Below are 20034 nucleotides of genomic sequence, written 5' to 3'. Positions count from 1 at the left end.
CCCTCCCTCTCCCCATCACTGCCCCCTCCCTCTCCCCATCACTGCCCCCTCCCTCTCCCCATCACTGCCCCTCCCTCTCCCCATCACTGCCCCTCCCTCTACCCATCAGTGCCCCCTCCCTCTCCCGAACACTGCCCCCTCCCTCTCCTCATCACTGCCCCTCCATCTCCCGATCACTGCCTCCCCATCACTGCCCCCTCCCTCTCCCCATCACCGCCCCTCCCTCTCCCGATCACCGCCCCTCCCTCTCCCGATCACTGCCCCCTCCCTCTCCCCATCACTGCCCCTCCCTCTCCCGATCACTGCCCCTCCCTCTCCCGATCACTGCCCCTCCCTCTCCCCATCACTGCCCCCTCCCTCTCCCCATCACTGCCCCTCCCTCTCCCGATCACTGCCCCCTCCCTCTCTGATATACCTATCAATTCCTCCAATAAAAGGCGAAGAGTTACGAAGGTGACTAAAGGTTTTTATTGACTAAATAACAGCCCACTCTCGTGGGTGATCCGATCCAAGCAGGAGGAATACCAGCCAGTCGCTCACCTTTATACCTGGCCTGGTGGGTGGAGCCAAGGCGGAGTCGGCAGTGGTCATCCCAGGTATAGCAGTGTGGCAAGAGGCGACCTCGTACCGTGATACAATAGTGGTCAGTGATACAGTTATAACGAACAGTGGTGAACAGTGCTAACTACTAACAGTGATACGATAGTGAACGTGGTTTACCACATTCACCCCTTGTTTAGAATTAAGTCCGGCGGGGTGAAGTGTACTACCAATTCTGGTAGGTCAGTCTGTCCGGAGGCTTCGTAAGCCTCTCCGATCGCCGCAGCGGTGGTGTTGCCTTATCCGGTGCTGGTGCCTTATCCGGTGTTGATGCTGGTGTTTGCGTGGTCGGCGAGGGCTCGTGGGGTTCCGGCATGCCGTCTACCTGGACTGAGGTTGGGGGGGGTGGTGGCGGTGTTTCCGGATCGGCTGAGGGTGCGAGGTCTCGTAGGGAGACAGTGTCCTCCCGCCCGTCTGGGTACGCCACGTAGGCGTACTGGGGGTTGGCGTGCAGGAGGTTCACCCTCTCGACCAGGGGGTCCGTTTTATGGGTCCTCACGTGTTTCCGCAGCCAGACCGGCCCCGGGGCGGTCAGCCAGGTTGGTAGAGTGGTTCCCGTAGTCGACTTCCTGGGGAAAACGAACATTCGTTCATGGGGGGTGGTGTTAGTGGCCATGCAAAGTAATGACCGGATGGAGTGCAGCGCTGTCGGGAGGACTTCTTGCCAGCGGGAGGTTGGGAGGCCCTTAGACTTTAAGGCTAAGAGGACGGCCTTCCATACCGTCGCGTTCTCTCTTTCCACCTGACCGTTACCTCTGGGGTTGTAGCTGGTGGTCCTGCTTGCTGCAATACCTCTCTCTAGGAGGAATTGCCGGAGTTCCTCGCTCATGAAGGAGGAGCCCCGGTCGCTGTGTATATAGTTCGGGAACCCGAACAAGGCGAAGAGGGCATTCAGGCACTTAATGACCGTGCTACTGGTCATGTCGGGGCAGGGGAAGGCAAAGGGGAAACGGGAGTACTCATCAACGATGTTGAGGAAGTACACATTACGGTCAGAGGACGGGAGGGGCCCCTTAAAGTCGATGCTCAGGCGCTCGAAGGGGCGGGTGGCCTTGATCAGGCTTGCTCGGTCCGGCCTATAGAAGTGCGGTTTGCACTCCGCACAGGTCTGGCAGTTCCTGGTCATGGTCCTGACCTCCTCGATGGAGTAGGTCAGGTTGCGGGCCTTAATGAAATGGTAGAGTCTGGTGACTCCGGGGTGGCAGAGCTGGTCGTGGAGGGTCTGAAGCCTATCGATATGCGCGCTGGCGCATGTCATTCATGAAAGGGCATCAGGGGATTCGTTCAGCTTGCCTGGCCGGTACAAGATCTCATAATCGTAGGTGGAGAGCTCGATTCTCCATCTCAAAATCTTGTCATTCTTGATTTTGCCCTTCAGCTTGTTATTAAACATGAAAGCCACCGAACGCTGGTCGGTGAGGAGGGTAAATCGTTTGCCTGCCAGGTAGTGCCTCCAGCGCCGTACTGCCTCCACGATCGCCTGGGCCTCTTTCTCGACCGACGAATGTCGGATCTCGGGGCCCTGTAGGGTCCTTGAGAAGAAGGCCACTGGCCTCCCCTCCTGGTTTAGGGTGGCGGCTAAGGCGAAGTCGGATGCGTCGCTCTCCACCTGAAAGGGGATGGACTCGTCCACTGCGTGCATCGTGGCCTTGGCTATGTCTCCCTTAATGAGGGAGAAGGCCGCGCACGCCTCCTCCGTGAGGGGGAAGGAAGTGGCTTTCAGGAGGGGTCTGGCTTTGTCCGCGTAATTGGGTACCCATTGGGCATAGTAGGCGAAAAGCCCCAGGGTTCTCCTAAGTGCTTTAGGGCAGTGGGGGAGGGGTAGCTCCATGAGGGGGCGCATTCTTTCTGGGTCGGGGCCGATGATTCCGTTCTCCACTACGCAGCCGAGGATGGCAAGGCGCGTGGTGTTAAACACGCATTTCTCCTTATTGTAGGTGAGGTTCAGCCGTTGGGCCGTACGGAGGAATTTCTCCAGATTCGCGTCATGTTCCTGCTGGTCGCGGCCGCAGATAGTGACGTTATCTAGGTAGGGGAATGTAGCCTGCAGTTCGTTCTGGTCAACCATCTGGTCCATCTCCCTTTGGAAGACCGAGACCCCATTAGTGACACCGAAGGGGACCCTAAGGAAGTGGTATAGGCGCCCATTCGCCTCGAAGGCGGTATACTGGCGGTCCTCAGGGTGGATAGGGAGTTGGTGGTAGGCCGACTTCAGGTCGATGGTCGAGAATACTTTATACTGTGCAATCTGATTGACCATGTCAGATATGCGGGGGAGGGGGTATGCGTCCAGCTGGGTATATCTGTTTATGGTCTGGCTGTAGTCGATGACCAGGCGGTTTTTATCGCCGGTCTTTACGACTACGACCTGGGCACGCCAGGGGCTGCTGCTCCCCTCGATAATGCCCTCTTTCAGGAGGCGCCGCACCTCAGAGCTAATGGAGGCTCTGTCCCCGGCGCTATACCGCCTGCTTTTGGTAGCGACGGGTTTGCAGTCAGGGGTAAGGTTAGCAAACAGAGAGGGTGGCGGGACCTTGAGGGTGGAGAGGCTGCAGGTGTTACGCGGTGGGCGGTTTAACGTTTGCTGGTTGTTGACTGTGAGTGGGGGGAGGGGTCCACCGTATGCTAGGGTTACGCTTTGGAGGTGGGATTGGAAGTCCAGCCCTAGTAGGACGGCAGCGCAGAGATGGGGGAGGACGAGGAGTTTAAAGTTTTTATACTCCGTGCCCTTAACCGACAGGGTCACGACACAGTAGCCGCTGATGTCCGTGGCGTGGGACCTCGATGCCATCGAGATTCGGCTGCGCGTTGGTAGGACAGAGAGGGAGTAGTGGCTCACCGTGTCTGGGTGGATGAAGCTCTCCGTGCTTCCGCTGTCGAACAGGCAGGTCGTGGCGTGGCCGTTCACTTTGATGTCCATCATTGACTTGGACAGATGGTGCGGGCGGGCTTGGTCCAGGGTGACGGAAGCTAGTGTGTAGCTGAGCGAGTCGTTGTCATCTGCGGGCGAGGCGGTCGGGCGTGGTGAGTAAAATGGCGTCTCCCACGAGGTAGGGCCCCATGAGGCACTATTGGGGTCGGTTGCCTTAATCAAAGATGGCCGCCCCCATGACTCATGTGTGGGGATGCTGGCCTCAGTTGCCCTAAACAAAGATGGCCGCCCCCATGACTCATGTGTGGGGATGCTGGCCTCAGTTGCCCTAAACGAAGATGGCCGCCCCCCTAGTCTCGCATGCGGCACTGCTCGGCCCTCTCGAGGCTCCGCTCCCCTGCACCGGCCTTGGCCGACAGTCGGCCCCTTTCTTCCAGGCAGGTTTTACATATGGAGTTCTTGGCTGGGCAGCGCGACTGGCCACAAAAAAAACAGCCGGCGGCCCGATCGCGGATGCCCGATGTCGGGGCCGGTGCCGGGGGTGGCGGGGCCGGTCGGGTCCGGGACGCCGACGCAGAGGTAGGTCCCGGGGGCGGCGCTGGAAGGGTGCTGTGGTAGGGGTCGGGCCCGAGTCCCAGGGTCGCGAGCAGTACCTGGTGAATGCTTCCTGATCTTGGTGGGCCACTTCCAGGGAGATAGCGAGGGCTTCAGCTTTTTCCATGCTGAGGTCTTTAGCTTCCAGCAGTCTTTGCCGTGAGTACTCGGACCGTAGGCCTTTCAGGAATGCGTCGCGGATATTATCTTCAGTATTTTCGGCTGCCGACACCGATTTAAAGTCACAGTTCCTGGCGAGTGCATATAGCGCCTGTGAGAATTCGGCTACTGATTCTCCTGGCTGTTGCGGCCGTGATCTTAGGAGGTGCCTAGCGTACATGTAGTTTACCGGGGTCCGGTACTTCTGTTTCAGCAGGTTGATGGCGGTCTCGTAGGTAGTCATGTCCTCGATGAGAGTGTATACTCTCGGGCTCAGTTGTGCCTGCAGGACACTTAGTTTGGATGCCTGAGGGACGCTGGATTCTCTCAGGTATGATTCGAAGCAGACCAGCCAGTGTTTAAAGTCTGCGGCTGAGTTTGCTGCTCGTGGGTTCAGGTCCAGGTACGGCGGTCTGAGGGCTCGCAGCCAAGCTGGCTGGTGTGGCTGTGCTCCTGGGAGCTGCGCTGGTGGCTCCTCCGCCGGTTGTGACTCGTTGTCGGACATCATTAAATTTAGTCAATAAAATTGATATACCTATCAATTCCTCCAATAAAAGGCGAAGAGTTACGAAGGTGACTAAAGGTTTTTATTGACTAAATAACAGCCCACTCTCGTGGGTGATCCGATCCAAGCAGGAGGAATACCAGCCAGTCGCTCACCTTTATACCTGGCCTGGTGGGTGGAGCCAAGGCGGAGTCGGCAGTGGTCATCCCAGGTATAGCAGTGTGGCAAGAGGCGACCTCGTACCGTGATACAATAGTGGTCAGTGATACAGTTATAACGAACAGTGGTGAACAGTGCTAACTACTAACAGTGATACGATAGTGAACGTGGTTTACCACACTCTCCCCATCACTGCCCCCTCCCTCTCCCGATCACTGCCCCCCTCCCTCTCCTCATCACTGCCCCTCCCTCTCCCGATCACTGCCCCTCCCTCTCCCGATCACTGCCCCTCCCTCTCCCCATCACTGCCCCCTCCCTCTCCCCATCACTGCCCCCCTCCCCCCCTCCCCCTCTCCCGATCACTGCCCCCTCCCTCTCCCCATCACTGCCCCTCCCTCTCCCGATCACTGCCCCTCCCTCTCCCGATCACTGCCCCCTCCCTCTCCCCATCACTGCCCCCTGCCTCTCCCCATCACTGCCCCTCCCTCTCCCCATCACTGCCCCTCCCTCTCCCGATCACTGCCCCCTCCCTCTCCCGATCACCGACCCCTCCCTCTCCCGATCACCGACCCCTCCCTCTCCTCATCACTGCCCCTCCATCTCCCGATCACTGCCCCTCCCTCTCCCCATCACTGCCCCCTCCCTCTCCCCATCACCGCCCCTCCCTCTCCCGATCACCGCCCCCTCCCCTCTCACGATCACTGCCCCCTCCCTCTCCCCATCACTGCCCCTCCCTCTCCCGATCACTGCCCCCTCCCTCTCCCCATCACTGCCCCTCCCTCTCCCGATCACTGCCCCCTCCCTCTCCCCACATCACTGCCCCCTCCCTCTCCCCATCACTGCCCCCTCCCTCTCCCCATCACTGCCCCCTGCCTCTCCCCATCACTGCCCCTCCCTCTCCCCATCACTGCCCCTCCCTCTCCCCATCACTGCCCCCTCCCTCTCCCCATCACTGCCCCCTCCCTCTCCCCATCACTGCCCCTCCCTCTCCCCATCACTGCCCCTCCCTCTCCCGATCACTGCCCCCTCCCTCTCCCGATCACTGCCCCTCCCTCTCCCGATCACTGCCCCCCCTCTCCCGATCACTGCCCCTCCTCTCCCGATCACTGCCCCTCCCTCTCCCGATCACTGCCCCCCCCTCCCGATCACTCCCCCTCCCTCTCCCCATCACTGCCCCTCCCTCTCCCCATCACTGCCCCTCCCTCTCCCCATCACTGCCCCTCCCTCTCCCGATCACTGCCCCCTCCCTCTCCCGATCATTGCCCCCTCACTCTCCCCATCACTGCCCCCCTCCCACTCCCCATCACTGCCCCTCCCTCTCCCGATCACTGCCCCCTCCCTCTCCCGATCACTGCCCCCTCCCTCTACCGATCACTGCCCCCTCCCTCTCCCGATCACTGCCCCCTCCCTCTCCCCATCACTGCCCCCTCCCTCTCCCCATCACTGCCCCCCTCCCTCTCCCGATCACTGCCCCTCCCTCTCCCCATCACTGCCCCTCCCTCTCCCGATCACTGCCCCCTCCCTCGCCCCATCACTGCCCCTCCCTCTCCCCATCTCTGCCCCTCCCTCTCCCGATCACTGCCCCCTCCCTCTCCCCATCACTGCCCTCCCTCTCCCCATCACTGCCCCTCCCTCTCCCGATCACTGCCCCCTCCCTCTCCCCATCACTGCCCCCTCCCTCTCCCCATCACTGCCCCCTCCCTCTCCCCAAAACTGCCCCCTCCCTCTCCCCATCACTGCCCCTCCCTCTCCCGATCACTGCCCCTCCCTCACCCGATCACTGCCCCCTCCCTCTCCCGATCACTGCCCCCTCCCTCTCCCGATCACTGCCCCCTCCCTCTCCCGATCACTGCCCCCTCCCTCTCCCGATCACTGCCCCTCCCTGTCCGCATCACTGCCCCCTCCCTCTCCCCATCACTGCCCCCCTCCCTCTCCCCATCACTGCCCCTCCCTCTCCCGATCACTGCCCCTCCCTCTCCCGATCAATGCCCCTCCCTCTCCCGATCACTGCCCCTTCCCTCTCCCCATCACTGCCCCCTCCCTCTCCCCATCACTGCCCCCTCCCTCTCCCCATCACTGCCCCCTCCCTCTCCCCATCACTGCCGCCTCCCTCTCCCCATCACTGCCCCCTCCCTCTCCCCATCACTGCCCCCTCCCTCTCCCCATCACTGCCCCTCCCTCTCCCCATCACTGCCCCTCCCTCTCCCCATCACTGCCCCTCCCTCTCCCCATCACTGCCCCCCCCTCTCCCCATCACTGCCCCCTCCCTCTCCCGATCACTGCCCCCTCCCTCTCCCGATCACTGCCCCCGCCCTCTCCCGATCACTGCCCCCCCTCTCCCCATCACTGCCCCCTCCCTCTCCCGATCACTGCCCCTCCCTCTCCCCATCACTGCCCCCTCCCTCTCCCCGTCACTGCCCCCCTCCCTCTCCCCGTCACTGCCCCCTCCCTCTCCCCGTCACTGCCCCTCCCTCTCCCCATCACTGCCCCCTCCCTCTCCCGATCACTGACCCTCCCTCTCCCGATCACTGCCCCTCCCTCTCCCCATCACTGCCCCTCCCTCTCCCCATCACTGCCCCTCCCTCTCCCCATCACTGCCCCCTCCCTCTCCACATCACTGCCCCTCCTTCTCCCCATCACTGCCCCCTCCCTCTCCCGGTCACTGCCCCCTCCCTCTCCCGATCACTGCCCCCTCCCTCACCCGATCACTGCCCCCTCCCTCACCCGATCACTGCCCCCTCCCTCACCCGATCACTGCCCCCTCCCTCACCCGATCACTGCCCCCTCCCTCTCCCCATCACTGCCCCTCCCTCTCCCGATCACTGCCCCCTCCCTCTCCCCATCACTGCCCCTCCCTCTCCCCATCACTGCCCCCTCCCTCTCCCGATCACTGCCCTCCCTCTCCCCATCACTGCCCCTCCCTCTCCCGATCACTGCCCCCTCCCCTCTCCCCATCACTGCCCCCTCCCTCTCCCCATCACTGCCCCCTCCCTCTCCCCATCACTGCCCCCTCCCTCTCCCCATCACTGCCCCCTCCCTCTCCCCATCACTGCCCCTCCCTCTCCTCATCACTGCCCCCTCCCCCTCTCCCCATCACTGCCCCCTCCCTCTCCCCATCACTGCCCCCTCCCTCTCCCCACTACCCATCAGTGCCCCCTCCCTCTCCCGATCACTGCCCCCTCCCTCTCCTCATCACTGCCCCTCCATCTCCCGATCACTGCCTCCCCATCACTGCCCCCTCCCTCTCCCCATCACCGCCCCTCCCTCTCCCGATCACCGCCCCTCCCTCTCCCGATCACTGCCCCCTCCCTCTCCCCATCACTGCCCCTCCCTCTCCCGATCACTGCCCCTCCCTCTCCCGATCACTGCCCCTCCCTCTCCCGATCACTGCCCCCTCCCTCTCCCCATCACTGCCCCCTCCCTCTCCCCATCACTGCCCCTCCCTCTCCCGATCACTGCCCACTCCCTCTCCCCATCACTGCCCCCTGCCTCTCCCCATCACTGCCCCTCCCTCTCCCCATCACTGCCCCTCCCTCTCCCGATCACTGCCCCCTCCCTCTCCCCATCACTGCCCCTCCCTCTCCCCATCACTGCCCCTCCCTCTCCCCATCACTGCCACTCCCTCTCCCCATCACTGCCCCTCCCTCTCCCGATCACTGCCCCCTCCCTCTCCCGATCACTGCCCCTCCCTCTCCCGATCACTGCCCCCCCTCTCCCGATCACTGCCCCCACCTCTCCCGATCACTGCCCCTCCCTCTCCCCATCACTGCCCCCTCCCTCTCCACATCACTGCCCCTCCTTCTCCCCATCACTGCCCCCTCCCTCTCCCGGTCACTGCCCCCTCCCTCTCCCGATCACTGCCCCCTCCCTCTCCCGATCACTGCCCCCTCCCTCACCCGATCACTGCCCCCTCCCTCACCCGATCACTGCCCCCTCCCTCTCCCCATCACTGCCCCTCCCTCTCCCGATCACTGCCCCCTCCCTCTCCCCATCACTGCCCCTCCCTCTCCCCATCACTGCCCCCTCCCTCTCCCGATCACTGCCCCTCCCTCTCCCCATCACTGCCCCTCCCTCTCCCCATCACTGCCCCACCCTCTCCCCATCACTGCCCCTCCCTCTCCCCATCACTGCCCCCTCCCTCTCCACATCACTGCCCCTCCTTCTCCCCATCACTGCCCCCTCCCTCTCCCGGTCACTGCCCCCTCCCTCTCCCGATCACTGCCCCCTCCCTCACCCGATCACTGCCCCCTCCCTCACCCGATCACTGCCCCCTCCCTCACCCGATCACTGCCCCTCCCTCTCCCGATCACTGCCCCCTCCCTCTCCCCATCACTGCCCCTCCCTCTCCCCATCACTGCCCCCTCCCTCTCCCATCACTGCCCCTCCCTCTCCCCATCACTGCCCCCTCCCTCTCCCCATCACTGCCCCCTCCCTCTCCCCATCACTGCCCCTCCCTCTCCCGATCACTGCCCCCTCCCTCTCCCCATCACTGCCCCTCCCTCTCCCCATCACTGCCCCTCCCTCTCCCCATCACTGCCCCCTCCCTCTCCCCATCACTGCCCCTCCCTCTCCCCATCACTGCCCCTCCCTCTCCCCATCACTGCCCCCTCCCTCTCCCCATCACTGCCCCTCCCTCTCCCCATCACTGCCCCCTCCCTCTCCCCATCACTGCCCCCTCCCTCTCCCCATCACTGCCCCCTCCTCTCCCCATCACTGCCCCTCCCTCTACCCATCAGTGCCCCCTCCCTCTCCCGATCACTGCCCCCTCCCTCTCCTCATCACTGCCCCTCCATCTCCCAATCACTGCCTCCCCATCACTGCCCCCTCCCTCTCCCCATCACCGCCCCTCCCTCTCCCGATCACCGCCCCTCCCTCTCCCGATCACTGCCCCCTCCCTCTCCCCATCACTGCCCCTCCCTCTCCCGATCACTGCCCCTCCCTCTCCCGATCACTGCTCCTCCCTCTCCCGATCACTGCCCCCTCCCTCTCCCCATCACTGCCCCCTCCCTCTCCCCATCACTGCCCCCTCCCTCTCCCCATCACTGCCCCTCCCTCTCCCGATCACTGCCCACTCCCTCTCCCCATCACTGCCCCCTGCCTCTCCCCATCACTGCCCCTCCCTCTCCCCATCACTGCCCCTCCCTCTCCCGATCACTGCCCCCTCCCTCTCCCCATCACTGCCCCTCCCTCTCCCCATCACTGCCCCTCCCTCTCCCCATCACTGCCCCTCCCTCTCCCGATCACTGCCCCCTCCCTCTCCCGATCACTGCCCCTCCCTCTCCCGATCACTGCCCCCCTCTCCCGATCACTGCCCCCCCTCTCCCGATCACTGCCCCCCCCTCTCCCGATCACTGCCCCTCCCTCTCCCCATCACTGCCCCTCCCTCTCCCCATCACTGCCCCTCCCTCTCCCCATCACTGCCCCTCCCTCTCCCCATCACTGCCCCTCCCTCTCCCCATCACTGCCCCTCCCTCTCCCGATCACTGCCCCCTCCCTCTCCCCATCACTGCCCCTCCCTCTCCCCATCACTGCCCCCTCCCTCTCCCCAACACTGCCCCCTCCCTCTCCCCATCACTGCCCCTCCCTCTCCCGATCACTGCCCCTCCCTCTCCCGATCACTGCCCCCTCCCTCTCCCGATCACTGCCCCCTCCCTCTCCCGATCACTGCCCCCTCCCTCTCCCGATCACTGCCCCTCCCTCTCCGCATCACTGCCCCCTCCCTCTCCCCATCACTGCCCCCTCCCTCTCCCCATCACTGCCCCCTCCCTCTCCCCATCACTGCCCCCTCCCTCTCCCCATCACTGCCCCTCCCTCTCCCGATCACTGCCCCCCCTCTCCCCATCACTGCCCCCTCCCTCTCCCCATCACTGCCCCCTCCCTCTCCCCATCACTGCCCCCTCCCTCTCCCCATCACTGCCCCCTCCCTCTCCCCATCACTGCCCCCTCCCTCTCCCCATCACTGCCGCCTCCCTCTCCCCATCACTGCCCCCTCCCTCACCCCATCACTGCCCCCTCCCTCTCCCCATCACTGCCCCTCCCTCTCCCCATCACTGCCCCCTCCCTCTCCCGATCACTGACCCTCCCTCTCCCGATCACTGCCCCTCCCTCTCCCCATCACTGCCCCTCCCTCTCCCCATCACTGCCCCTCCCTCTCCCCATCACTGCCCCTCCCTCTCCCCATCACTGCCCCACCCTCTCCCCATCACTGCCCCTCCCTCTCCCCATCACTGCCCCCTCCCTCTCCACATCACTGCCCCTCCTTCTCCCCATCACTGCCCCCTCACTCTCCCGATCACTGCCCCCTCCCTCTCCCGATCACTGCCCCCTCCCTCACCCGATCACTGCCCCCCTCTCCCCATCACTGCCCCTCCCTCTCCCGATCACTGCCCCTCCCTCTCCCATCACTGCCCCCTCCCTCTCCCCATCACTGCCCCCTCCCTCTCCCCATCACTGCCCCCTCCCTCTCCCCATCACTGCCCCTCCCTCTCCCCATCACTGCCCCCTCCCTCTCCCGATCACTGCCCCTCCCTCTCCCCATCACTGCCCCTCCCTCTCCCCATCACTGCCCCTCCCTCTCCCCATCACTGCCCCCCCCTCTCCCGATCACTGCCCCCCCTCTCCCGATCACTGCCCCCCCTCTCCCGATCACTGCCCCTCCCTCTCCCCATCACTGCCCCTCCCTCTCCCCATCACTGCCCCTCCCTCTCCCCATCACTGCCCCTCCCTCTCCCCATCACTGCCCCTCCCTCTCCCCATCACTGCCCCTCCCTCTCCCCATCACTGCCCCTCCCTCTCCCCATCACTGCCCCTCCCTCTCCCGATCACTGCCCCTCCCTCTCCCGATCACTGCCCCTCCCTCTCCCCATCACTGCCCCCTCCCTCTCCCCATCACTGCCCCTCCCTCTCCCCATCACTGCCCCCTCCCTCTCCCCAACACTGCCCCCTCCCTCTCCCGATCACTGCCCCTCCCTCTCCCGATCACTGCCCCTCCCTCTCCCGTTCACTGCCCCCTACCTCTCCCGATCACTGCCCCCTCCCTCTCCCGATCACTGCCCCTCCCTCTCCCGATCACTGCCCCTCCCTCTCCGCATCACTGCCCCCTCCCTCTCCCCATCACTGCCCCCTCCCTCTCCCCATCACTGCCCCTCCCTCTCCCGATCACTGCCCCCCCTCTCCCGATCACTGCCCCCCTCTCCCCATCACTGCCCCTCCCTCTCCCCATCACTGCCCCTCCCTCTCCCCATCACTGCCCCTCCCTCTCCCCATCACTGCCCCACCCTCTCCCCATCACTGCCCCTCCCTCTCCCCATCACTGCCCCCTCCCTCTCCACATCACTGACCCTCCCTCTCCCGATCACTGCCCCTCCCTCTCCCCATCACTGCCCCTCCCTCTCCCCATCACTGCCCCACCCTCTCCCCATCACTGCCCCTCCCTCTCCCCATCACTGCCCCTTCCCTCTCCCCATCACTGCCCCACCCTCTCCCCATCACTGCCCCTCCTTCTCCCCATCACTGCCCCCTCCCTCTCCCGGTCACTGCCCCCTCCCTCTCCCGATCACTGCCCCCTCCCTCACCCGATCACTGCCCCCTCCCTCTCCCCATCACTGCCCCTCCCTCTCCTGATCACTGCCCCCTCCCTTTCCCCATCACTGCCCCTCCCTCTCCCCATCACTGCCCCCTCCCTCTCCCCATCACTGCCCCCTCCCTCTCCCGATCACTGCCCCCTCCCTCTCCCCATCACTGCCCCCTCCCTCGCCCCATCACTGCCCCCTCCCTCTCCCCATCACTGCCCCCTCCCTCGCCCCATCACTGCCCCCTCCCTCTTCCCATCACTGCCCCACCCTCTCCCGATTACTGCCCCTCCCTCTCCCCATCACTGCCCCCTCCCTCTCCCCATCACTGCCCCCTCCCTCTCCCCATCACTGCCCCCTCCCTCTCCCGATCACTGCCCCCTCCCTCTCCCGATCACTGCCCCCTCCCTCTCCCCATCACTGCCCCCTCCCTCTCCCCATCACTGCCCCCTCCCTCTCCCCATCACTGCCCCTCCCTCTACCCATCACTGCCCCCTCCCTCTCCCGATCACTGCCCCCTCCCTCTCCTCATCACTGCCCCTCCATCTCCCGATCACTGCCCCTCCCTCTCCCCATCACTGCCCCCTCCCTCTCCCCATCACCGCCCCTCCCTCTCCCGATCACCGCCCCTCCCTCTCCCGATCACTGCCCCCTCCCTCTCCCCATCACTGCCCCCTCCCTCTCCCCATCACTGCCCCTCCCTCTCCCGATCACTGCCCCTCCCTCTCCCGATCACTGCCCCTCCCTCTCCCGATCACTGCCCCCTCCCTCTCCCCATCACTGCCCCCTCCCTCTCCCCATCACTGCCCCTCCCTCTCCCGATCACTGCCCCCTCCCTCTCCCCATCACTGCCCCCTGCCTCTCCCCATCACTGCCCCTCCCTCTCCCCATCACTGCCCCTCCCTCTCCCCATCACTGCCCCTCCCTCTCCCGATCACTGCCCCCTCCCTCTCCCCATCACTGCCCCTCCCTCTCCCCATCACTGCCCCTCCCTCTCCCCATCACTGCCCCACCCTCTCCCGATCACTGCCCCTCCCTCTCCCCATCACTGCCCCCTCCCTCTCCACATCACTGCCCCTCCTTCTCCCCGTCACTGCCCCCTCCCTCTCCCGGTCACTGCCCCCTCCCTCTCCCGATCACTGCCCCCTCCCTCTCCCCATCACTGCCCCCTCCCTCTCCCGATCACTGCCCCCTCCCTCTCCCCATCACTGCCCCTCCCTCTCCCCATCACTGCCCCTCCCTCTCCCCATCACTGCCCCCTCCCTCTCCCCATCACTGCCCCCTCCCTCTCCCCATCACTGCCCCTCCCTCTCCCCATCACTGCCCCCTCCCTCTCCCCATCACTGCCCCTCCCTCTCCCCATCACTGCCCCTCCCTCTCCCCATCACTGCCCCCTCCCTCTCCCCATCACTGCCCCCTCCCTCTCCCCATCACTGCCCCTCCCTCTCCCCATCACTGCCCCTCCCTCTCCCGATCACTGCCCCCTCCCTCTCCCCATCACTGCCCCTCCCTCTCCCCATCACTGCCCCTCCCTCTCCCCATCACTGCCCCTCCCTCTCCCGATCACTGCCCCCTCCCTCTCCCGATCACTGCCCCTCCCTCTCCCGATCACTGCCCCCCCTCTCCCGATCACTGCCCCCCCTCTCCCGATCACTGCCCCCCCTCTCCCGATCACTGCCCCTCCCCATCACTGCCCCTCCCTCTCCACATCACTGCCCCTCCCTCTCCCCATCACTGCCCCTCCCTCTCCCCATCACTGCCCCTCCCTCTCCCCATCACTGCCCCTCCCTCTCCCCATCACTGCCCCTCCCTCTCCCGATCACTGCCCCTCCCTCTCCCGATCACTGCCCCTCCCTCTCCCCATCACTGCCCCCTCCCTCTCCCCATCACTGCCCCTCCCTCTCCCCATCACTGCCCCCTCCTCTCCCCAACACTGCCCCCTCCCTCTCCCCATCACTGCCCCTCCCTCTCCCGATCACTGCCCCTCCCTCTCCCGTTCACTGCCCCCTACCTCTCCCGATCACTGCCCCCTCCTCTCCCGATCACTGCCCCCTCCCTCTCCCGATCACTGCCCCCTCCCTCTCCCGATCACTGCCCCTCCCTCTCCGCATCACTGCCCCCTCCCTCTCCCCATCACTGCCCCCTCCCTCTCCCCATCACTGCCCCTCCTCTCCCGATCACTGCCCCCCCTCTCCCGATCACTGCCCCCCTCTCCCCATCACTGCCCCTCCCTCTCCCCATCACTGCCCCTCCCTCTCCCCATCACTGCCCCTCCCTCTCCCATCACTGCCCCACCCTCTCCCCATCACTGCCCCTCCCTCTCCCCATCACTGCCCCCTCCCTCTCCACATCACTGACCCTCCCTCTCCCGATCACTGCCCCTCCCTCTCCCCATCACTGCCCCTCCCTCTCCCCATCACTGCCCCACCCTCTCCCCATCACTGCCCCTCCCTCTCCCCATCACTGCCCCTTCCCTCTCCCCATCACTGCCCCACCCTCTCCCCATCACTGCCCCTCCTTCTCCCCATCACTGCCCCCTCCCTCTCCCGGTCACTGCCCCCTCCCTCTCCCGATCACTGCCCCCTCCCTCACCCGATCACTGCCCCCTCCCTCTCCCCATCACTGCCCCCCCTCCCTCTCCTGATCACTGCCCCCTCCCTCTCCCCATCACTGCCCCTCCCTCTCCCCATCACTGCCCCCTCCCTCTCCCCATCACTGCCCCCCTCCCTCTCCCGATCACTGCCCCCTCCCTCTCCCCATCACTGCCCCCTCCCTCGCCCCATCACTGCCCCCTCCCTCTTCCCATCACTGCCCCACCCTCTCCGTCTCCCGATTACTGCCCCTCCCTCTCCCCATCACTGCCCCCTCCCTCTCCCCATCACTGCCCCCTCCCTCTCCCATCACTGCCCCCTCCCTCTCCCGATCACTGCCCCCTCCCTCTCCCCATCACTGCCCCCTCCCTCTCCCCATCACTGCCCCTCCCTCTACCCATCACTGCCCCCTCCCTCTCCCGATCACTGCCCCCTCCCTCTCCTCATCACTGCCCCCTCCATCTCCCGATCACTGCCCCTCCCTCTCCCAATCACTGCCCCCTCCCTCTCCCCATCACCCGCCCCTCCCTCTCCCGATCACCGCCCCCTCCCTCTCCCGATCACCGCCCCTCCCTCTCCCGATCACTGCCCCCTCCCTCTCCCCATCACTGCCCCCTCCCTCTCCCCATCACTGCCCCTCCCTCTCCCGATCACTGCCCCTCCCTCTCCCGATCACTGCCCCTCCCTCTCCCGATCACTGCCCCCTCCCTCTCCCCATCACTGCCCCCTCCCTCTCCCCATCACTGCCCCTCCCTCTCCCGATCACTGCCCCCTCCCTCTCCCCATCACTGCCCCCTGCCTCTCCCCATCACTGCCCCTCCTCTCCCCATCACTGCCCCTCCCTCTCCCATCACTGCCCCTCCCTCTCCCGATCACTGCCCCCTCCCTCTCCCCATCACTGCCCCTCCCTCTCCCCATCACTGCCCCTCCCTCTCCCATCACTGCCCCACCCTCTCCCCATCACTGCCCCTCCCTCTCCCCATCACTGCCCCTCCCTCTCCCCATCACTGCCCCCTCCCTCTCCACATCCACTGCCCCTCCTTCTCCCCGTCACTGCCCCCTCCTCTCCCGGTCACTGCCCCCTCCCTCTCCCGGTCACTGCCCCTCCCTCCCTCTCCCACCGGTCACTGCCCCCTCCCTCACCCGATCACTGCCCCCTCCCTCTCCCCATCACTGCCCCTCCCTCTCCCGATCACTGCCCCCTCCCTCTCCCCATCACTGCCCCTCCCTCTCCCCATCACTGCCCCTCCTCTCCCCATCACTGCCCCCTCCCTCTCCCCATCACTGCCCCCTCCCTCTCCCCATCACTGCCCCTCCCTCTCCCCATCACTGCCCCTCCCTCTCCCCATCACTGCCACCCTCCCTCTCCCCATCACTGCCCCTCCCTCTCCCCATCACTGCCACCCTCCCTCTCCCCATCACTGCCCCCTCCCTCTCCCCATCACTGCCCCCCTCCCTCTCCCCATCACTGCCCCCTCCCCTCTTCCCATCACTGCCCCACCCTCTCCCGATTACTGCCCCTCCCTCTCCCCATCACTGCCCCCTCCCTCTCCCCATCACTGCCCCCCTCCCTCTCCCCATCACTGCCCCCTCCCTCTCCCCATCACTGCCCCCTCCCTCTCCCCATCACTGCCCCTCCCTCTACCCATCAGTGCCCCCCTCCCTCTCCCGATCACTGCCCCCTCCCTCTCCTCATCACTGCCCCTCCATCTCCCGATCACTGCCCCTCCCCTCTCCCCATCACTGCCCCCCTCCTCTCCCCATCACCGCCCCTCCCTCTCCCCGATCACCGCCCCTCCCTCTCCCGATCACTGCCCCCTCCCTCTCCCCATCACTGCCCCTCCCTCCTCCCTCTCCCCATCACTGCCCCTCCCTCTCCCGATCACTGCCCCTCCCTCTCCCGATCACTGCCCCCTCCCTCTCCCGATCACTGCCCCCTCCCTCTCCCGATCACTGCCCCCTCCCTCTCCACATCACTGCCCCCTGCCTCTCCCCATCACTGCCCCTCCCTCTCCCCATCACTGCCCCTCCCTCTCCCCATCACTGCCCCTCCCTCTCCCGATCACTGCCCCCCTCCCTCTCCCCATCACTGCCCCTCCCTCTCCCCATCACTGCCCCTCCCTCTCCCCATCACTGCCCCTCCCTCTCCCGATCACTGCCCCCCTCCCTCTCCCCGATCACTGCCCCTCCCTCTCCCGATCACTGCCCCCCCCTCTCTCCGATCACTGCCCCCCCTCTCCCGATCACTGCCCCCCCTCTCCCGATCACTGCCCCCCCCTCTCCCGATCACTGCCCCTCCCTCTCCCCATCACTGCCCCTCCCTCTCCCCATCACTGCCCCTCCCTCTCCCCATCACTGCCCCTCCCTCTCCCCATCACTGCCCCTCCCTCTCCCCATCACTCACTGCCCCCTCCCTCTCCCATCACTGCCCCTCCCTCTCCCGATCACTGCCCCCTCCCTCTCCCGATCACTGCCCCTCCCTCTCCCCATCACTGCCCTCTCCCTCTCCCCATCACTGCCCCCTCCCTCTCCCCATCACTGCCCCCTCCCCTCTCCCCAACACTGCCCCCCTCCCTCTCCCCATCACTGCCCCCTCCCTCTCCCGATCACTGCCCCTCCCTCTCCCGTTCACTGCCCCCTACCTCTCCCGATCACTGCCCCCTCCCTCTCCCCGATCACTGCCCCCCTCCCTCTCCCCGATCACTGCCCCTCCCTCTCCGCATCACTGCCCCCCTCCCTCTCCCCCATCACTGCCCCCCTCCCTCTCCCCATCCACTGCCCCTCCCCTCTCCCGATCACCTGCCCCCCCCTCTCCCCGCTCACTGCCCCCCCTCTCCCCATCACTGCCCCCTCCCTCTCCCCATCACTGCCCCCTCCCCTCTCCCCCATCACTCCCCCCCTCTCCCCATCACTGCCCCCCTCCCTCTCCCCCATCACTGCCCCCCTCCCTCTCCCCATCACTGCCCCCCCCTCCCCTCTCCCCCACACTGCCCCCTCCCTCTCCCCATCACTGCCCCCTCCCTCTCCCCATCACTGCCCCCTCCCTCTCCCCATCACTGCCCCCTCCCTCTCTCCCCATCACTGCCCCTCCCTCTCCCCATCACTGCCCCTCCCTCTCCCCATCACTGCCCCCTCCCTCTCCCGTTCACTGCCCCCTCCCTCTCCCGATCACTGCCCCTCCCTCTCCCGATCACTGCCCCTCCCTCTCCCGATCACTGCCCCCTCCCCTCTCCCCATCACTGCCCCCTCCCTCTCCCCATCACTGCCCCCTCCCTCTCCCCATCACTGCCCCCTCCCTCTCCCCATCACTGCCCCCTCCCTCTCCCCATCACTGCCCCCCTCCCTCTCCCCATCACTGCCCCCTCCCTCTCCCCATCACTGCCCCCTCCCTCTCCCCATCACTGCCCCCTCCCTCTCCCCCATCACTGCCCCACCCTCTCCCCATCACTGCCCCTCCCTCTCCCCATCACTGCCCCCTCCCTCTCCACATCACTGCCCCTCCTTCTCCCCATCACTGCCTCCTCACTCTCCCGATCACTGCCCCCTCCCCTCTCCCGATCACTGCCCCCTCCCTCACCCGATCACTGCCCCCCTCCTCCCCATCACTGCCCCTCCCTCTCCCCGATCACTGCCCCCTCCCTCTCCCCATCACTGCCCCCTCCCTCTCCCCATCACTGCCCCCTCCCTCTCCCCATCACTGCCCCCTCCCTCTCCCCATCACTGCCCCCCTCCCTCTCCCCATCACTGCCCCCTCCCTCTCCCCATCACTGCCCCCTCCCTCTCCCCATCACTGCCCCCTCCCTCTCCCCATCACTGCCCCCTCCCTCTCCCCATCACTGCCCCCTCCCTCTCCCGATCACTGACCCTCCCTCTCCCCATCACTGCCCCTCCCTCTCCCCATCACTGCCCCTCCCTCTCCCCATCACTGCCCCTCCCTCTCCCCATCACTGCCCCACCCTCTCCCCATCACTGCCCCACCCTCTCCCCATCACTGCCCCTCCTTCTCCCCCATCACTGCCCCCTCCCTCTCCCGGTCACTGCCCCCTCCCTCTCCCGATCACTGCCCCCTCCCTCACCCGATCACTGCCCCCTCCCTCTCCCCATCACTGCCCCTCCCTCTCCTGATCACTGCCCCTCCCTCTCCCCATCACTGCCCCTCCCTCTCCCCATCACTGCCCCCTCCCTCTCCCCATCACTGCCCCCTCCCTCTCCCGATCACTGCCCCCTCCCTCTCCCCATCACTGCCCCCTCCCTCGCCCCATCACTGCCCCCTCCCTCTTCCCATCACTGCCCCACCCCTCTCCCGATTACTGCCCCTCCCTCTCCCATCACTGCCCCCTCCCTCTCCCCATCACTGCCCCCTCCCTCTCCCCATCACTGCCCCCTCCCTCTCCCGATCACTGCCCCCTCCCTCTCCCCATCACTGCCCCCTCCCTCTCCCCATCACTGCCCCTCCCTCTACCCATCACTGCCCCCTCCCTCTCCCGATCACTGCCCCCTCCCTCTCCTCTCCATCACTGCCCCCTCCCTCCTCCCGATCACTGCCCCCTCCCTCTCCCATCACTGCCCCCTCCCTCTCCCCATCACGCCCCTCCCTCTCCCGATCACCGCCCCCTCCCTCTCCCGATCACTGCCCCCTCCCTCTCCCCATCACTGCCCCCCTCCCTCTCCCCATCACTGCCCCCCTCCCCTCTCCCCGATCACTGCCCCTCCCTCTCCCGATCACTGCCCCTCCCTCTCCCCGATCACTGCCCCTCCCTCTCCCCATCACTGCCCCCTCCCTCTCCCCATCACTGCCCCTCCCTCTCCCGATCACTGCCCCCTCCCTCTCCCCATCACTGCCCCCTGCCTCTCCCCATCACTGCCCCCTCCCTCTCCCCATCACTGCCCCCTCCCTCTCCCCATCACTGCCCCTCCCTCTCCCGATCACTGCCCCCTCCTCTCCCCATCACTGCCCCCTCCCTCTCCCCATCACTGCCCCCC

This window comes from Somniosus microcephalus, unplaced genomic scaffold (genome assembly GCF_052327205.1).
Source record: "Somniosus microcephalus isolate GS21.2 unplaced genomic scaffold, FLI_Smic_1.0 unresolved_chr1, whole genome shotgun sequence".
In the NCBI taxonomy this organism is placed as follows: domain Eukaryota; kingdom Metazoa; phylum Chordata; class Chondrichthyes; order Squaliformes; family Somniosidae; genus Somniosus; species Somniosus microcephalus.
The sequence above is the reverse complement of the archived record's forward strand: the minus strand, read 5'-3'. Positions refer to the sequence as shown.